The sequence below is a fragment of the Lygodium microphyllum genome, chromosome 25 (assembly GCF_053477565.2).
Source record: "Lygodium microphyllum isolate KBCC chromosome 25, Lygodium_microphyllum_v1.1.10, whole genome shotgun sequence".
Classification (NCBI taxonomy): domain Eukaryota; kingdom Viridiplantae; phylum Streptophyta; class Polypodiopsida; order Schizaeales; family Lygodiaceae; genus Lygodium; species Lygodium microphyllum.
Genome location: NC_141159.1, coordinates 54,580,131 through 54,601,150, shown reverse-complemented (window position 1 = coordinate 54,601,150; position 21,020 = coordinate 54,580,131).

Here is a 21,020-nt window from a genome sequence, read left to right as displayed (position 1 = left end):
GACCCTCCTCATAAAAGTGAAGCCATGTCACTACGCGGTTATGGCCTCGATGGTAACCTACCTCTCTAGGAGTGGGTGTCCTACCAACGATGGTAGTCTGCAAAACATTTAGAGATATACAAAAAATTATGAGTCACAATATATTAGAATAAAATATATAAAGAATTGAAAGAAATATAAATTTAAAAAAACTAGAAATCAAAATATACTTACAAACTCTGCCTCGTACGACTCTCTGCCGCCCGATCCGTAATGCGAAGATCCCATTGTCTCCATTTGGATCCGTTGCGCCTCTGCGTGCTAGCCGCTCTTCACTTTCTCTGTTGCTTTCTTCTTGGCTTTCTTCCACTCTATGCGGTGGCACATAGGTGGTTGGCTATAGGCTCCACGCCCCTCGTCTAGCCTCCGCAGTGAGTCTATGGCCTGTGTATTCCTAATTCTATGGTAACATAATTTGCTTATTGATTCAATGTGTATTCCTAATTCTATGGTTTTTATCATGCGCACACGTGCATACTCAAGAATCAATAGTCAATTTTAAAGCTAAATTGAATTTTCCATAATAAAAAGGAAGTATCTTTTATCATCTTCAAGTACGTAGAGAAATTACGAGATACATATTACAATGCTTGCTACTAATTGTGAGGTTTCTGTCGCTTGCCGCTAATTACTTATATCAGGCTTGTCAACTGGAGGAACTGCCATTCATTAGAGAGAATGAAAAAGCAATTATTAACTCTATTTTTTGAATTCAATGATTCAATGTGTATTCTTAATTCTATGGTTTTTATCATGCGCACATGTGCATGCTCAAGAATCAATTTCAGGTGGTTAAATAATTATTAACTTTGGTTTTTTAATTATGTGAATTGCTAATTTTAGGTGGTTAAATAATTGTGTGTCTGCTGGCGCGTCTATATTAGCATCTATTTGCGCGGATATATAGACGCAAAATTCGCATCTATTTACACGCACTTATAGACGCTGTGATAGACGCACCCGACTTTACACATCTAACATGCGCGTCTATGCCTCGTTTCTGTTGTAGTGATTTGGCTCAATTCGGATATTCCATCATTGTTGTCATATATTGTTGTTTAATGTCTTCTTGATTTAAAATATGTTATTGTGTGTAGTGATATTTCATATAATATGTGGTTTTGACTTGTAATAGTAAAGCCCACTAATCATTGAGAGGGGGGGTTTGATGGGGGAGGGGATGATGGGAGAATCGGAAACCAAGGGTTTGCTAGTTGCATAATTGTTCTACAACCAATAGCTTCTTGGTTTTTTTTTCCTTGTCATAGGCACATTTATAGTCACCTAAAATTTGCAAATGGAGCATGTGTATTATGACATTGACATTACCTTGAAAATTTTAGATAGATCCCATTTAAATATCCCCAAAAATGTGCCTTTTGACTTTTATAAGCGAAACACAAAATTATACATAGGTTTGTTGATGAGACATTTAAAAGGGCTATAGATGCGCTTATAACTTTTTTCAATAGTTCAAAAAATGGATCAACCATGCATGGCATTTATGGGTTGAATCCTTTGTAGTGGAAGTTTGATAAGAGAGCCCATTTGACTTTTGGAACTTGGTGCAAATTTTTATTATAACACAATGTCGAATATTGAGATCTATATAATCCATTCATTGGGAGATGAACATGTGGATAAATATCCACAAGTTGTATTAATATCAACTTTTAGATGTTCATATTTTTAGAGAAATACTAACACTCTCTTAGGTGTATTCTTCCTTTAGTAGATGACACTATCTTGTGTTGGCTCTTATAAGAAGTGAGAGGATATGTTTTCAATTAGGAACCTGTAAGAAATAGTCACCTCACACAAGGGGGTACTAGTTGTTGCTAAGAGCATAGTTGTATGCTACATTTTGGGTCATGATGATAATTGAACATCTCATAAATGCAATGTATCTTGTGTATTGGGAGAATCTTAAAGATGAAATCTGTGCAAGTCCATTTCATTCTTTAATGATCGATTAAAGTACTGATAGATGGTATGCAATTAAGCATCTCATTGTTCACATAACATATTTGTTGAATCAAGCATTGGTGGAATCTAGAACTAAATTTATTTGTCTTATTCGTATTCGTGATGGAAAAGCTAAATCTATACTCATAGGCATTTAACAACTACTCTATGAAATGCAATTACATCAGCATAAAACTATAGGGTTATAAATTTCTCCAACAATTTCTTACAAAATATAGAGGTGGAACTTATAAGATTGAGAGCAAGGATAGTGATGTAATTGGACATATGTTGAAGTATGAAACTTTGCCAAATAGTGTAAATTCCAATAATATTAGTAAATGTGCTCTTTTAGTTAAGTTTTTCACTTCAAAAATGATTGAAAGATTTAATGAGTGTTTTGCTCATTGTCACTGGTTTCACTAATTAGGCAAACTTTTTTCACTTAAGTAGTATTCAATGGAGAGATGTGATAGAGGTCCATTTGCATGACAATTCATGGGATAGTTATGCAATAGATTTGGAGAGGGAGTTGCACCTCATGACAATCATGAACCATGTGAAACAGAGCTAGGCCTATTCATGACCACTTTAGTGGAAGCCTATCCAAGAAAAGGTTTAGAGTAGGTGGCACGACAAAAATTTCTAAAAATATTCAAATTATGGCCAATCATTCTTGTATTACTAGCAAGCTCTCTCTCTCTCTCTCGTTGGTGGCAATTCCATCACAATTTAGACCTCTCATGCAATGAGGTGGCGCCCAATTACATGCCTCATCTAGATGGGTTTCCCCATGATGTTCACTTTCAAGCTTCCCCCCCCGCCTAGTGGACATGCAAAAACATGGAACCTTAAGGGTCTTTTCTCCTTTCTAAATATTTGCCCCAATGGGAAAGTTTCATGATAATAATGGACCTTTCAAGCATCTACCTTGAAAGGTTGCCTCATGTGCTCATGGTTAGCTTGATTTTTCACATTTACAATTTGTTCTAAAATGCTTTACTGTGGTGGATTGTAGGGAGAATAGTGAAAGATGCTCTTTTAGTTTCAAAATTTTTAGGGTGGTATGGATTGGCCCTCTTAGGTCCATCCACACATAGGATGACTCTTTACAAAAAAGATTCTGCCTGAAGACAATAAGCATTAATGTTGCAGTTCATGAGATGACAAGCTCAGTTTGTCTTGTAGCTAACTCATCTTTTCAAGGAAAACATTTTGTTTGAGAAGGAGGGCCCTCTATTTGGAGCATACATAGCTTTGATTATAATTTTACTAAACATAAAGAACAAATGTGTTCAAATTTTCAAATTTATAATCAAGGTACGATGAGAAGGAGTATTGAATGGTTCTACAAAAGGATTTCCAAGCCTTGGATTGGCTAATGTTTTTAACTATCTTTGTTCAAAAGACCTTCATGAAGTAAAGTTGGAGGAAATCTTTGATGGATGGAAGTCCATGAAAGATAGATGCCCTCAAAACTTGAGTGCCTTATAAACATTCATTGTAATCCTAATCTATAATTCTATATCTTTTTTAGCATGAAAGCTATGTTAGAGACTTATCTTTAAATGTATTTTAGCTTCTTCTTCTTTTTAAGTATCATCTCCTTACAATTATTAAAAGAAGATAAAAATTTGCCCTTCAACTAAGAAGAGTAAACTTAAGTATAGCCCTTCAAAAGAGAAAGGGCTGCCCTTCAAAACCAAGGCCTATGAACTCATCTTGCTACGGATGGAACATGTGTCAATGTTGGTGGAAGTCATTGACAATATAGTATGCTATGAAGAGCTACCAAACACACAAATCGGTTTCTCTTTCAACTCCCTAGGTTGCAAGTGATAGAAATAAGTGCACCTTCACATTTAATGTTTATAGCTTCCTTGCCTTGCTAATTGTCGCATAATGTTATTGCTAGTGGGAAGGTGGGTAGGATGTGGCAATGATTGTAACTGCATGCATGCCAGCTCAGCTAGTTGTGCTGTAGTGTTTGGAAACAATATTATTTAATGGATGAAAGTCGTCACTGCAAGGGCATCCATCGAGGCAGCCCGCGAGAGAGAGAGAGAGAGAGAGAGAGAGAGAGAGAGAGAGAGAGATGGCGTGCAGAAGCGGCAGGTCCAGCAGCGTCTCCAGGAGCAGTTTGAGATGGTCGGTGCGGCTTGTAATAATTACTGCGACGGTTCTCTTAATCGCAGCATTATCATCATCGGCCGATGCAGCTTGCAGCACATGCAGCAGTCGAGGTACTCTGCAGTCAAGAGGGAGGTGGCGGCGCAACTCGGCCTCCAGCGGCGGCTGCCAAGGATCAGCTGGAGACGATGAGTGCGGGAGGGATTGCTGGCGCATGCGCCTGAAGCCATGCGAAGGCTTTATGATGCGGCGCGAACAAAATGATTATATTCACGGCGGGTCATCGGCCGCCTCATGCGGCCGCGAGCTGCGTCAGCTGCTGCCGACCTACGATTTGTATAACCGTGCAGGCCCGCCCCAGCAGTGCTGTGAGAGAATGGAGAGAATCCCTGCAGACGACCGCTGCCGCGCCTTGCGAAAAGCGTACGGCGTGGGTGGTACGACAGAGCGCATGGCCTCCCACCTCCTCCAAGCATGCGACCTGCGCCCTCGCGATTGCAGGCGCAGAGCCACTTACATTTGACGGTAGCTGTATTTCCATTCACGGATGGTAATTATGATGATGATCCGATCAATATGGTAAGTATAATCCATATCATATGATCTCCACTACAAGACTATCACATACTTATGATCGGATCAGTATGGTAAGTGTAATCCATAGACAGCTGCTCAGTATGGTAATCATATCTCCACCACAAGACTATCTCATGCCCATCGATGGCTTACTCATACGATTAGCAACGATTTGAAACACGCTTCCTTCCAAATATAAACAGCAATCAGAATATTTAGCCCTTTCTTTGTTTCGTGTGGTTCTCTTTTTTAAAAAATTTGGGGAGGTTTAGTGGCGAGAAATTTGCTGGTTATGGAAAAGTAAGTTTGATTTAATGTGATTAAAAGATTAAAAGCTACAATCGTTCTAATCTGATTTGTATATGCCTCGTTAGAAAATAAGTAGGCAATGTCATTAAGTACGATGGATATACAAATTGACACATTAATACAAGCACAAATTGATTCACAATTCTAAACAGTTTCATATATATGTATTTATTTTAAGATTTAGTCTATATGTAGTTATGGTACATGAATTGTCCATATAGTTATATTAAATAGGCACACATTTAGCCACCCTTGTGGCAAGTTTAACCACACATCGATTGGCAACTCTTAAACACTTATCAAATGAATAGGCAATGCAAACCATTCCTATGATATAGAAATTTGTATACACCTTTATTATGCGGCTTGTGTGTTGGCTAGAGTTCTCTTGGGAGGAGATCTTGGGAAGCTTGCTCCTGTATTGGTCAACATTTAAAACCACATTTATGCAAAGCGCTTGCATGGTGTTGGGTAGAGATAGCTTGCACGTTGCCTTGCATTGGGAAGCTTGCATGTGTGCTTTTAACCACATTAGTGCAAGCTTGTTTGTTGGTTAAAAAGCCACATTAGGAAGCTCCTTTATTGGTCAACGTAAAAAACCACATTTATGCAAGCTTGTTTGTTGGTATTGGTCAACATAAAAACCCACATTTATGCAAGCTTGTTTGTTGGTTAAAAAACCACATTAGGATTTAAATGGTCAACATAAAAAACCACATTTATGCAAGCTTGTGTGTTGGTTAAATTAAGTATAAACCCACATTTGTATTTTTTTAAAGTAAAAAACCACATTTATACAAGATAGCACATTTATCCAAGCAAGCTTTTGTGTATGTTAAAGTAAAAAACCACATTTGTATTGGTTCAAGTAATAAGCCACATTTATACAAGCTACCACATTTATCCAAGCTTGTGTGTTGGTTGGAGTTCTCTTGGTTAGTAAAAAAAGCACAAGCTTGTGTGTTGGTTGGAGTCTTCTTGGGAGATCTTGGGAAAACAACATTTATGCAAGCTTATGTGTTGGTTGGAGTTATCTTGGGAGGAGATCTTGGGAAGCTGGCATGTTTGTTGGGTAGAGATAGCTTGCATGTTGTGTGTTGGCGGAGTTCTCTTGGTTAGAGTAAAAAAACCACATTTATGCAAGCTTGTGTGTTGGTTGGAGTCCTTGGGAGGAGATATATGTGGAAAACCACATTTATGCAAGCTTGTGGTTACACAATACCACAATTTTACAATTTTATGCAAGCTTGTGTTGCCTGGAGTCCTCTTGGGAAGAGATCTTGGGAAGCTTGCATGTTGGGTAGAGTTCTCAAATCTTGAGAAGCTTGCATGTTGGTAAAGTTCTCATGAAGCTCATGTATTTGTTAAAAGTTCCATCATTTTAAAGTTTCTCATGGTTACACAATACTATGCAAGCTTGTGTGGCATAAACTTAGACTATTGTAGAACTTGAAAGTTTGCAATATTTGTTGTCTTGAGGTTTTAAGACTATTGTAGAACTTGAAATATGCCAAAATTGCACAAAATCAAGACAGAGCACACAAACTCATACAAGACAATTCAAGCATCTCTTAGTACTAGATGAATTTATTACAAACATAAAGGTGTTGACTAGATTTCTCTTACTACTAGGTGAATTTATTATGGACATAAACGTGTTGGCTAGATTTAGTCAACTTAGATCATTTTGTAGTTACTTGAATAATTGCAACATTCAATCATCCTTACTATCAGATATTGTTGTAAATGACATTCATTACCTCAAAATTTCGTCGATGATAACATTCATTCTCGTAGACAAAGGTGTTGATTTAGCTAACTTAGGTCTTTTTGTAGTTACTTGGTAGTTACTTGAATTATAATTGCAACGTTCTAGGATCCTTACTATTAGATATTGATGTAAATGACATTCATTACCTCAAAGTTCCCTACATAACATTCATTACGTCTTAGAAGTTTTCATTGACATGGCGACAACCTTGCTTGCATGGATATTGGGAGGGGGAAGAGGGGAATGTCACCTCTAAAAGCTCCTTATAACATTCATTACCTCTTAATGTTCTCATTGACAATGGCAACAACCTTGCTTGCATGCATGCATGTTGGGAGGGGGAAGAGGGTGGGTGATGTTGCTAAATGCCAAGGAGTAGCCTTGACATTGCCAAGGAGTCATCATGAAGCAACAAAGGAAGGCCAAGGAGTCATCATGAAGCAACAAAGGAAGGCCAAGGAGTCATCATGAAGCAACAAAGGAAGGATTATACGATGGACATGGATTAATGATTTGCATTCACTTTCAATGAAGACTTGAGAGATGCTCGTGGGAGGATTAGAAGAGCTACAACTGGAAGAAAGGTTGCTGGGGGAGATCAAAGGAAAAGCATGTGAGCCTATGTGGCATTGTTTCTCACTAGAATGTGACAAAGGTACACCAAATATTCACTTTGTGCTTATTTCATGTATAAATATGTGCAAACTACCTTTGGACTTGCTCCAACCAATGGACTCATCATACGTGCAAAGATGATTTGTGTGTTGTGGCATTGGAAAAGAAACTAATAATACTCTTGAATATTTCCTCATAGGACCATATCCCAATAATGTGTGCCCAAGATTGGGGGTAATTAGCTTTTTAATTCTAAGCCATATTTATTTATATTCAATTCTTATTACATAACAAGAGTATCACCAACTTTTACTCAATACTTTGAGGCCTATATCTTGGTAAACTGTATAATTCTAAGCCAACGTTATTCATATTCAATGCTTGTTACTTGACAAAGTATCAACTTTTATTCAATACTTGGAGGCCTACTAGCACTACTATGAAAAAAACTTGTAAACGATTGACTCACATGCAATGTCTTTATCATTAATATAGCAAAGGATTATGGCAAGAGGCAAGCTAGAGCTAGGAGGGAATCTATACTTTCCAACTATAAGCACTCTCCATACTAGTATCTAGTTGGTAATGCTCTTGATTCTTTCTTCTTTTGGGTATATTGGAGGTAGGCATCTTGAGGATTGGGCTCTCCAAGGTGTGTTGTAGGGTAATACTCATATCACGCTTGGGCATGGTCGCAGTGGCCATGGGCTTCTAATCGGATTGCATGTAGCTAAGTAAGTGGGTTGGTGAGCATTTTGAGTGAACAGAAAGGGGCATAAACTCTCATTCTAGTTGGGTTGAGAGGTAAGGGGGTTAGTACCCTGGGGCTATGCTTTCTTCCTCCTCCACTCATGTGAGCATGACTTTTCTCATTTTTCAAGGGAATTACTCCTTCCTTGTTAGGGGGAGACCTCAACATGGCTTCATGACGCGCTTGTAAAATATTACACGGCGCAGCGAACAGAATCTGAGAAAGAGATAGAGAGTACACAACAGATAAGAGGAGAATCAGTAAATTCTTTAACTTCAAACAACTGATACAAAGATGGCTCTGTCCACCCGTGCGCTTCCACTGAGTGAAGCTTAGATGGCGATCTAGACAGAAGATAGGTGAAGAGTTTAAGGCTAGCTGGAACAACAACTCTGACTGGGTGAAAGATTAGTGTCAGATGGCTGCGAAGGGGTTTAGCTTTTATAGCCCGCGTAGGTCGTTAGGTCGGCCTGCTGACCGACCTACCATATGAGCCTCCACTAGTCGGCCAGGGAATATTCCAGGGAATATTCCCTTTACCATCGGGCCGGGGGCGCTGCCCCCGGACCCCCGCCAGGGGGGCCGCTGGCCCCCCTGGGACCCCCCAGCCAGGGGCCGCTTCCGCGGCCCCCGGACCCCACAATAGGGGCCCCTTTTAACTCCCTTACTACGCAACTCAATGCAATGTGCCTCGAGTTGCTACCAGCTTAACCACTCCGTCTAACCCAAAGATTAGACCCACAACAGTCACCTCTTTTGCCATCCGGTCACATAGACCTCATCTGATATACAAGTCAGGACTCAACCAATGTCCGGGCTCACATTTGGCTTCTCCTCATAATGGGGGCCTTACAACTTTGAGCACCATGGATCATTGGTAGCACCTAATGAGGGTGGGGCATTGATCATATCTAACACCCCCCCTCAATGTCCACCCATAGGTGAACTATCTCCTCGGCCCAATGCCGAGTCTCTGAAGATGAACTTGAAGCAGATCCTTCGTAAGTGCTTTGGTGAAGATATCTGCTCCATTCTCCTCTGTTGGACAGTAGACCAATTCCACTATCCCATCCTCCATCAAATCACGCACATAGTGATACTGGATCTCTATATGTTTGGTGCGTGCATGAAACACTGGATTTTTGGCAATGGCGATGCAACTCTGATTGTCACATCTCAGCACAGTTGGTTCTTCATCCTGCACTCCCATATGCCATAGAATCCTTCTCAACCATACGGCCTCACATGCAGCAAAACAAGCTGCCTTGTACTCTGCTTCGGTAGAAGACAATGCCACTGTTGGTTGCTTCTTACTAATCCAAGAGAAAATTCCTGAACCCAAAGAGAAACAATAACCAGAAACTGACTTCCTGGAATCAATGTCTCCTGCCCAATCTGAGTCACAGTTCCCCACAAGAGAAGTTCCGAAACTGTATGTGATACCATAGTCAAGAGTTTTCTTCAAGTATCTGAGCACCCGCATCCCAGTCTTCCAATGACTCTCATGAGGTTTGTTTGAGAACCTGCTCAAAACACCAACAGCAAAACTGATATCTGGTCTGGTGTTACACAAGTAGATCAGACTGCCGACCAACCTCCTATACCTCCCAATGTCTGCTAATGCTGATGTATCCTCGACGGATAACTTTGCATTCACCTCCATAGGTGTAGCTATCTCCTTGCACTCGGTCATGCCAAATGCCTTCAAGATCTCCCATGCATACTTCTTCTGAGAGATGAAGATCTTTCCTGGCTCTTGCCAGACTTCAATCCCCAAACAATAGTGCAGCAAGCCCAAGTCTGTCATTTCAAACTCAGAACTCAAAGCCTTTCGAGTTTGGTTGATCATATCTTCATAGTCACCTGTAATAAGAAGGTCGTCCACATATAGGACAATCACTACAGACTTTTTACCATCCCTGCAAACATACAAGTTAGCATCTGAGGCACATCTTTTGAAGTTTAGGTTTAAAAAGAACCTATCTATCCGCTGGTACCATGCTCTGGGGGCTTGTTTCAGCCCATACAATGCCTTCTTCAGTTTACACACTTTGTTCTCAGAATGGGGGGCCTCAAACCCTGGTGGCTGAGCCACGTTTAAAAAGAACCTATCTATCCGCTGGTACCATGCTCTGGGGGCTTGTTTCAGCCCATACAATGCCTTCTTCAGTTTACACACTTTGTTCTCAGAATGGGGGGCCTCAAACCCTGGTGGCTGAGCCACGTACACCTCCTCCTTGAGGTCACCATTTAAGAACGCTGACTTAACATCCATTTTGTACACTGGCCACTTCTTGTGGGCAGCCACTGCAAGTACCGTGCGAATAGTGGTCATTCTGGCAGTTGGGGCAAATGACTCTTGAAAATCAAACCCTTCAACTTGTGAAAATCCTTGGGCAACCAGTCTAGCTTTGTACTTTTCTAAGGTACCATCAGCCTTGTACTTTACCTTCCAGATCCACTTGGTGCCAATAATCTTCCGCTTTGCTGGCCGATCCACTAGCTCCCAAGTGTCATTCTTCATTATGCTGTCATACTCCGCCTGCATAGCAGCCTTCCATGATGGATCTGCAAGTGCTTCTTCTAAGTCAGTTGGCTCCTTTACTTCTCTCATAATCTCAACCATCAAGGCCATGTTGACTATGTGAGCAGAAGCCCTCCTTTGCTCCTCTATTCTCTGAGACCTCCTTGGTCCGTCTGCCTTCTCCTCAACAGATGCAGGCATAGGATTATTGTGGTCATAGAGCTGCTTCACCCAGCGCGGCAATGGCTTTTCCGGTGGGGTGATGTCAGGTTGGTGAACTTTTTCCTCATCATCTGAAGATGATGCTTCCTCCTCCTTAAGGATAGGGATAGCTCTCGGGACAGGTTCATAGTGGACTACTTCTTCGCTTGATGATAAAGTGGAAGACCTTGCCTTCTCCTCCTCCACTGTATGCGGCTCCTCCTTGAACACCACATCACGGCTCGCGATGATCTTCTTTGCCTCTTGGTCATATAACTTGTAAGCCTTCTGCTCATCACTATAACCCAAGAAGATACATTTTCTGCTTTTTGGTTGTAACTTGTTTCTCTTCTCATCTGGAACATGTGCATAGCATTCACATCCAAAAATTCTGAAATGTGAAACAGATGGTTTCTTACCAGTGTAAGCCTCATGAGGTGTTTTTCCCTTGAGAGCCTTTGTGTAGCTCCGATTTAGAATGTAGACTGCAGTATTAACAGCTTCAGCCCAAAAATGGTTAGGCAATCCCTTGCCCTTTAGCATGCATCTTGCCATCTCCACAATGGTACGATTCCTGCGTTCCACAACACCATTCTGCTGAGGTGTGTGAGGCGTCGTCAATTGACGCTTGATCCCTTTGCTCTTGCAAAAGCCTTCAAACTCCTTTGAGTTGAACTCACCACCACCATCTGTTCTAAATTTCTTCACACTTTTCCCTGTTTCATTCTCAACAAGTATTAGCCATTCTTTAAACTTACCAAAAGCTTGAGCCTTATCACGAAGGAAGTACACCCACATCTTCCTACTGTAGTCGTCGACAATCAACATAAAATAAGAAGATCCCCCCAAGGCCTGTGTAGGCATCTTACCACACAAGTCAGCATGCACCAACTCTAGAGGAGCATGTGCTCTATTCTTGCTTTCTTGTGGAAATGCCTTTCTCTGTTGCTTGCCCATCATACAAGCTTCACATGGTTCCTTCAATTCAGTTATTGTAGGTAGGTGAGCAACCATACCTTGCTTTTGCATCTCCTTCAATACTACAAATCCGATGTGTCCAAACCTTTCATGCCAAAGCTTACTTGTGCCCACTCCAGCGGTGGCTGTAAGAGCACTTAGCTCATACAGGTTGTTCCTTCTTTCTCCTTTGCCAACAATTGTGCCAGCACTATCAATAATTTCTGCACCTGTCTTCTTGAACCTCACTTCATGACCAAGATCAGTTATGGCAGCAACTGATAAGAGATTTCTCCTGATTTCGGGAACATACAACACATTTGAAAGCTTTTTTACTTCACCATTTGCAGCAACAAAAGAAATAGTACCTGTGCCCGCAGCAGGGCATTTAGCATCATTTCCAACCGTCACAGTGATGGATTCTTGTAGAGGCTGCATAGAACTGTATAGACCTTTCTTGTTGGTCATGTGACGGGAGGCCCCACTATCCAACACCCAAGAGTCAGTGGTAGATTCTTCTTGCGCCGAGGAGCACACTTCCTCAATGGTCGCCATGAATAATTCCAACTCTGCTTCAGCCGTATTGGCTGTCTCTTTCCCTTTAGTTTTAAGGGTACCATTCTTTTCATCTGCCTTCTTGACACGACAATCTGCAATTGCATGTCCTTTCTTCTTACAGTAGAAGCACTCTCCTTGAAACCTCTTCTTGCCGCCCTTTTTCTTTTTGTCACCATCATTTTTGGTGGAGGAAACACCTTTGCCTTTTGCATTGGCAGAGAATGCAGCATCTCCATTGTTGCTTCCTTCTCGGGCTTTCAGCCTCAACTCCTCCTCCATTAATAATGCACAAAACTCCTCAAAAGTCAAAGCTTGAGGTCTCACCTGAGTATTAAGGGCAGTTACTAGTCCATCAAACTTTTGTGGACAAATCCGAAGACACCTCCGAGCTAGCTCTTCGCTAGTCTTTTGTATCCCAGCGCCAGCCATCTGGTCGCGCAGATTCTTAATCCGAGTGATGAATGCTTCAACCGTCTCTCCTTCAGCAAACTTCTCCGCTGCTAGTTGATTCTCCAAGTTTTGAATCCTTGTTTGGTTTCGTGTTTCATACTGACTCCTTAGTACATTCCAAGCCTCTGACGCTTTGGTTGTATGCTGAATCAGAGTCAAAACACTGTCAGAACAGCTTGTAACTAAGGCACACAATGCATCTGCATTCCTTCGTTTCCAAGCTCGTAGAAGATCTGCATTCGGAGGAATCATCACACTAGGATTTGATGGGTCGGGGATAGGCTGTGGTTCTGCGTCAGTCCCCAGCACAGTCTCCAGAAGCTCATAAGAATCAAGGATAGTTGTAATTTTGAACTTCCACAAGGTGTAGTTTGTACCCTCTAACTTGCCTTCGCTGAAGGTTGGTGGACGAATCCTCAGTGTTTGAATAGCCGGTACAGCAGCACCACCTCCTGCACCGCTTCCTGATGCGCCAGAACTACTTCCCGGAGTCGACATCGTTTCTCTTTGCTGTTGAAGCCTTTGCCTCTTGCACGCTCTCCGATCTCTAGAGCCCCCTGGGCTCTGATACCATGTAAAATATTACACGGCGCAGCGAACAGAATCTGAGAAAGAGATAGAGAGTACACAACAGATAAGAGGAGAATCAGTAAATTCTTTAACTTCAAACAACTGATACAAAGATGGCTCTGTCCACCCGTGCGCTTCCACTGAGTGAAGCTTAGATGGCGATCTAGACAGAAGATAGGTGAAGAGTTTAAGGCTAGCTGGAACAACAACTCTGACTGGGTGAAAGATTAGTGTCAGATGGCTGCGAAGGGGTTTAGCTTTTATAGCCCGCGTAGGTCGTTAGGTCGGCCTGCTGACCGACCTACCATATGAGCCTCCACTAGTCGGCCAGGGAATATTCCAGGGAATATTCCCTTTACCATCGGGCCGGGGGCGCTGCCCCCGGACCCCCGCCAGGGGGGCCGCTGGCCCCCCTGGGACCCCCCAGCCAGGGGCCGCTTCCGCGGCCCCCGGACCCCACAATAGGGGCCCCTTTTAACTCCCTTACTACGCAACTCAATGCAATGTGCCTCGAGTTGCTACCAGCTTAACCACTCCGTCTAACCCAAAGATTAGACCCACAACAGTCACCTCTTTTGCCATCCGGTCACATAGACCTCATCTGATATACAAGTCAGGACTCAACCAATGTCCGGGCTCACATTTGGCTTCTCCTCATAATGGGGGCCTTACAACTTTGAGCACCATGGATCATTGGTAGCACCTAATGAGGGTGGGGCATTGATCATATCTAACACTATGCCATAATTATAAGGGGGTGAAAAACTAATCCCAAGGGGAAGCATTGTAACACTTTTGAGTCTTTAGAGCTTAAAATAATATTTGAGACTATCCAAATGAGAGGCTGGTGAAACAAGAGTATTCAAAGGAGAGTGGGACATTACCAAAGCCTTAATAAAGCATCTCTCAAACATTGTTCGGGCTGAAGTTGTCAAGAAAGTTAGACCTTGAAGATCACACTAGCTCAACTCTTCTCAGTTGCACGTGGAGTTTGTGATGAATAGAATGAAAAGGGAAAAATCCCTCAATATTGATTTGGGAGCTATGTGCCACATATATGTGCAAAATGCTCCACAACATAAAAATTAGGGGTGACTTTCTAAAGGAACTCAATAAGGGACATATCAAGCTTATTTTGAAATTTCTTTATATAATTAGACTCAATAGCTAAATGCCACTTTGTATGCTTAATCTAGCATACAAAATCATGACTGAAGCATTGGCAAATAAGGTAAGTTCATACTTGGTTATATGATCCATTACAACATTATGGCTTTGTACATGAAATGAAGATACATGATGTAGTATTTCATTTGATCATGTCAATGGACCATGATCTCTCCTTAGGCTAATTTTGTTCATACTAATATGGATTTTGACAAATCTTATGATAGGATAAGGTGGACGTTCATTTTAGAAGTCACAAGAACAATGGGTTCTGGCTTACGATTTTTGGGGATGATCAATGCGCTTTTCTCCAATGTTGTAGCTCATTTTTATAAGTGGAATATAATAATGTTCTCGATTTTGGCCTAGGATTTTTAGGGAGGATCAAAGCCCTTTTCTCCAATGCAACAATTTATTTTTGTAAATTGAATATTTTTCGCTTATTTTCATAAATGGAATATGTTTTGTCTCCTTTGATGTGAAGAGAGTAGTGAGATAAGGCTACCCCATAGCACACCTTCTCTTTTTCATAATTATTTATCCTCTATTTAGAAATCTTGATAGAAAACTCCAACATTTAGGAGCAACTAAAGGCTTTCCATTGGTGGAGTACAAGCAGTTTGTAGCATAGTTCTTTGCTAACAACAATTCTAATAGTGTATGAGCTAGATCATAATTAGTGACTTCATTTGTATGCACTCTACTCCGACAACAGATAACTTTCTTAAGGCATTTTAGCATGTAACAATTAAACTTTGGTCACAAGTTTGTAGATAGTGTACAGATTCGTTTAAGTTTCTTTTAGGTCCCTTCTAGGGTTTGGAACCAATCCTATGTATACTACGAAATCGTGATAGGAAAAAGTGAAAAAGAACTTAGAAGATGCCAAATAATAGAAGACAAGTCTATATACCACCATATGATGCACTTCGTTCAAAGCAACACTATGTCAAGATGCCTAGCCTGCCTATTGAAAGAGACTATGGGTGTTTAAGCTTCTATTATCGAAACCTAAAAGAGGCTTGACACTAGCTTTAAGGCTCTAGTCAAGGCTCCTATGCTCACCAAACGACTGTCAAGGCCTCGCGGCGAGGAGCATCTTGATGCTATATACTACTCTAGAAAAATCATGCATTTGTATCAATTTATAGGCCAATGATTTTTCCCATCATAACTCCAATAGAAAAAGTATACCACACACACAATGATCAACATCTCATTGCACACACATACAGAGCACCCCTTGGTGACTTGATTGTTGTGGCTCCTACTATGACTCTCCTACACCCTCAAGATTAGACCTACGATGTGTTTTCTCAAATATAAAACATGTGTAAAACTGTCCATTCTTTTGATAAAGTATTTCATGAGATATTTTCGTTTCCTTACTTGATCAGTCCTCCCCAAAGGTAATCGTACTATTCTACAACTTAGGGATTTTGACCTTCTCCTTCTTGATCAATAGTTTTAGCAACCAATTCTAATGAATCTAGGAAACTTCCTCTTTCTTGATTCCATGTGTAAGAATAAAAATGCAATATAGTACTTAAACAAATTATCTACAAATCAAACTAATCCATGCTATTGTCCCTTTAAACTTAACTAAAACAAGTACTATTTGTCATTATATGTAAATAAATCAACATTTAATTGATACTTAACCTTTCACAACCTCTTTTCTCCTACCATTTAGGTTTTGCAATCGTGCATTGGTTTAGGATGATGTTTTATGTCATTTTCCATGCAGAAAAGTAGTATTTGATTTGATCATTACAACATTATGGCTTTGTACATGAAATGAAGATACACGATGTAGTATTTGATTTGATCATTTCAATGGACCATGATCTCTCCTTAGACTAATTTTGTTCATACTAATATGAATTTTGACAAAGCTTATGATAGGGTAAGGTAGGCATTCATTTTAGAAGTCACAAGAACAATGGGTTTTGGCCTACGATTTTTGGGGATGATCAAAGCCCTTTTCTCCAATGTTGTAGCTTATTTTCATAAGTGGAATATGTTAATGTTCTTGATTTTGGCCTAGGATTTTTGAGGAGGATCAAAGCCCTTTTCTCCAATGCAACAATTTATTTTTGTAAATGGAATATATTATGCTTATTTTCATAAATGGAATATGTTTTGCTCCTTTGATGTGAAGAGAGTAGTGAGGCAAGGCTACCCCATGGCACACCTTCTCTTTTCCATAATTATTGATCCTCTATTTAGAAATCTTGATAGAAAACTCCAACATTAAGGAGCAACTAAAGGCTTTTCATTGGTGGAGCACAAGCAATTTGTAGCATAGTTCTTTGCTAACAACAATTCTAATAGTGTATAAGCTAGATCACAATTAGTGACTTCATTTGTATACACTTTTCTCCGGCAATAGATAACTATCTTAAGACATTTTATCGTGTAAAATTTAAACTTTGGTCACAAGTTTTGCAGATAGTTAGTATACGGATTTGTTTTAGTCCCTTTTAGGTCCCTTCTAGGGTTTGCTATGGTTACAGAACCTTTGGGGAACCACTCTTGGGTATACTACCAAATCGTGGTAGGGAAAAGCGAAAAAGCACCTAGCGGACGCCAAATAATAGAAGAGAAGTTTGTATACCACCATATGCTGCACTTCCTTAAAAGCAAGCCTGCCTAGTCGAAGAGATTATGGGTGTTTAAGGTTCTGTTGTGAGAGAAGCAATGTATGCCATGTATCGAAACAAAGCCCAAAATAAGAGAATGAAGATGCAAGGGACTTTCAACATTTTAATAAAGCTAAACCTCATCTCAACAATAATAAATAACAAATTCTGATAGTTGAACATATGTTTTCTTTAGTATGCTCTTGTCTTCTGAAGATATGCTAAGGTAATCCTCTGCCAAATACTTTTCCCATCCTCTCATAGATAATTGGGCCAAGAAAATCAATCTTTTTGTTGCAAATCACATCCTTACTATCAACTTCCTCTTTGATTTTCTCCTCCATGAAAATCTCTCTTTGAACTAGAGTTATTGTGGGATATAACTGGCTAACATCTTCAATGATAGACTTTGTCTCTTTTCTCAATTTTGGGGAAACGGGATCTCAAAGAATCAATAGTGGGCAAGGGCTTAAATACTTTGTCAAACCTATACCTAAATATGGTCACATATTCAAGTTCTTCTTCATCCATGTAACCCTCTGTGCATGGGCAGTAACAATGTAAACATCATTCATGAATCAATTATGAATTCATATGTAGCCTCTTATAAACATATTATAGTTGAAAGTGGCTAATTCTTATGGAGTCCTTCAATTGTGGAAACCCTACATAATCTATCTGAGATATACTTGGCCAATCTCATAAATGTGGCCTTTGGGATGAGATGGTTTGTTGCTTTTTGGGATTTTTTGATTTCTTGAAAGTAAATTTGTATGTAATAGTGCGATTTTTGCACTCAGCAACACCATTTTGCTGAGGAGAATAAGGAACCGTAAACTCATGATGAATACCTTGATCCTTACAGAAGTCATCAAATAGATTGGATACATATTCACCGCCATTGTCACTACGAAGAGTCTTTATAGAGAATCAAGTTTGAAGCTCCACCCTTGTATTGTTTAAATATAGATAAAGCCTCAGACTTATGTCAAAGAAGATAGACATGTGTCTACTGTGAGAAATCATCAATGAAAGTTATAAAATATCGATATTCAGACTTTGAGGCAGGAAAAGGACCGCAAATATCGGTATGAACCAAATCCAAGAGAGCACAGGAATGTGATGAAGTAGAAGTGTGGAAAGGAGAATGATGGTGTTTTCCAAGTGCAGAGTACTCACATATTCCCATATGTGGATGAGATTTAAGATCCATATTATTAACCCCAACATGAAGAAAGCAAAAGGAAATAAAAAAAACGCAGGGCAAAGGCCGAAAAAAGGTAGCCCAACAGAAGAAAGAAGAGGAGAAAAGGCCAAAAGCGCAGGGGCAACCTTAAAAAGTCCAAGGCAAATGCAAAAGGGGAAAGGTGCATTTTAAAGTACAAAGGCGCACCTTGAAATCTTGTAAAAGAGCGCAAGCGCATCATGGTTTAATTCAAGGAGCGCCGGGCTCTCACCCGTGCAATTTGTAAATGTAGACGAGCGGTGGAAAGGAAGCTAGGAAAATAGAAGGACAATGGGAAAAAGGATCTAGGCTACGGCCGGCCATGTAAAAAAGGGAAAAAGGGGATGACCGCCCAAAAAGGGATTTAGGGTGAGGGACCGTGGGGTGGAGAAGCTCTCCACCTTCTCCTCTTCTCTTCTCTTCTCTTCTCTTCTCTTCTCTTGCTCGCAGTGATGGAGCACTCCCTCTCTCAAGCAAGCAAGAACAAGAAGAAGAGAGCCACTTTTTGCCACACACAAGAATGAGCTTCTCATTCACTTTTCAACTTTATATACAAAACCCTAAATCCCTTTTTGGACGGTCATCCCCTTTTCCCCTTTTTTACATGGCCGGCCGTAGCCTAGGCCCTTTTTCCCATTGTCCATCTATTTTCCTAGCTTCCTTTCCACCACTCTCGTCTACATTTACAAATTGCACGCGGGTGAGAGCCCGACGCTCCTTGAATTAAACCATGATGCGCTTGCGCTCTTTTATAAGATTTCAAGGTGCGCCTTTGTACTTTGAAATGCACCTTTTCCCTTTTGCATTTGCCTTGGACTTTTTAAGGTTGCCCCTACGCTTTTGGCCTTTTCTCCTCTTTTTTCTTCTGTTGGGCTACCTTTTTTCCGCCTTTGCCCTGCGTCTTTTTTATTTCCTTTTGCTTTCTTCGTGTTGGGGTTAACATTACCCCCCTCCTAGACGAGTGCCAGTCCCATGGCACTCACCGTTGTAGGTAGTAGGCGTTAGCATGCACCAAAGATGTGGGTAGCAAGGGTGTCTGTGGTTGCCATGGCGGAATGTTGGTAGAGGTGGGGAGGAAGACCATTGAGGGCACGTTGGTGGGCTAAGTGGTAGGTGGTAGGGCAATGGGAGTTGGGGGTAGGGCTGTTCTTTGAGGGAGAGGGCTGCCCAGATGGAGTACACTGGTAAGTTTACAGGGTGATACAGAGAGGAATGCAGAGTTGAGTGTTGATGAAGATGGAACGACACCCTTGTTGGAGTCTTTAATACCTGCAATTGAAAACCTCTCGTAGGTGATTTCTCCCTAGGGACAGTGCTAGTCTTTTGTATGTGCACAAGACATAGTTCAATTAGTTTGGGAGACAGGTCGAACTCTAAGCAAGCTGAGAGTATTGTCCTGCACTTGAGGACCCAAACTGTGCATATACTTCGGTCCAGATATTATGTGAGTGCTCGTGCATACTTAGATATTACGTAGGTAGAAGACCGCGGGCTAGTTTCTCATAACATTATGTGGATGAAGCAAAGTGGTCCATGGTGGGAAGAAGTACACGTGAAGGTGGTACATGGTGGGAAGAAGTACACGTAAAGGTGGTCCATGGTGGGAAGAAGTACACGTGAAGGTGGGTGTAACATCCTGTGCACTGTGATTGCACGACGTAGCAGGATAGAACACAGGGATAGCATACTATTCATATGTGATAGACATTGGGCCTGTGCGATGAGGACAGTGTACTGTTCATGGCCATTTGCGCGGTGCGTGCCCCAATTGATTGCCATGGTTTTAAGGCAGAGTGTAAGAGGGAATTGTGTGAATGGGTCAGGGTGACAGGCCTAACCATAGGTGAGACAAACTCCATAGATTTGTCCTGCCCTTGATGTGCCCTGAACTATTGTGGGGGGTGCTAGGGGACCAGGGACGAAGCCAGCTGACCAAGAGCACTGGACGCACCTAATTTGAGGACCCCTAGGTGCGGTGCTGTGATCATCGGTGTTTTTTATTTTTTCGTTCTTTTTTTTTCTTCTCTTTTCTTTTTCTTCTTCTTTTTTTTTTTGCCACAGTACAACCATTGCAATATGCGGAGGCTATGAGCCTTTCAATGGGTCGGGAAATGTCAAGCCTTAGAGGCTCAGGAAATGGATATGACCATGATGATTTGGCCCTAGCCTTGTTGTTAGGGAAGCCATTGTTGCGATATTGGTGCGATTGTGGTGACACCCGTCGTGAGCTCACTGTAGAGCTTGGCCCAAGAAGAGAGTGTAGCCCATGACTATGCTTTGGTTTGTGCAATGTGGGCACTCGCAAGGGTGATTCTTTGCATTCAGCAGCATGGCTTTGTTGCGGTTCTTTGTGCAATTGGTGGTCTTGCGGTGGCCTGGCCATTGAACACGTTTGCGCGAAGACCTGTGTCATCCTGCATCCACTTGTCACTTTGTGAGAGTATATGCTTTCTTCCGTTAAGTACATCGAACAAATGCAATCATGTTAAGACATAATTTTCTAGAATGCTATGATGTCTATTGCGATGCCTATTCCATTGCTTGTTAAGGTCGCATACATTAATGATAGG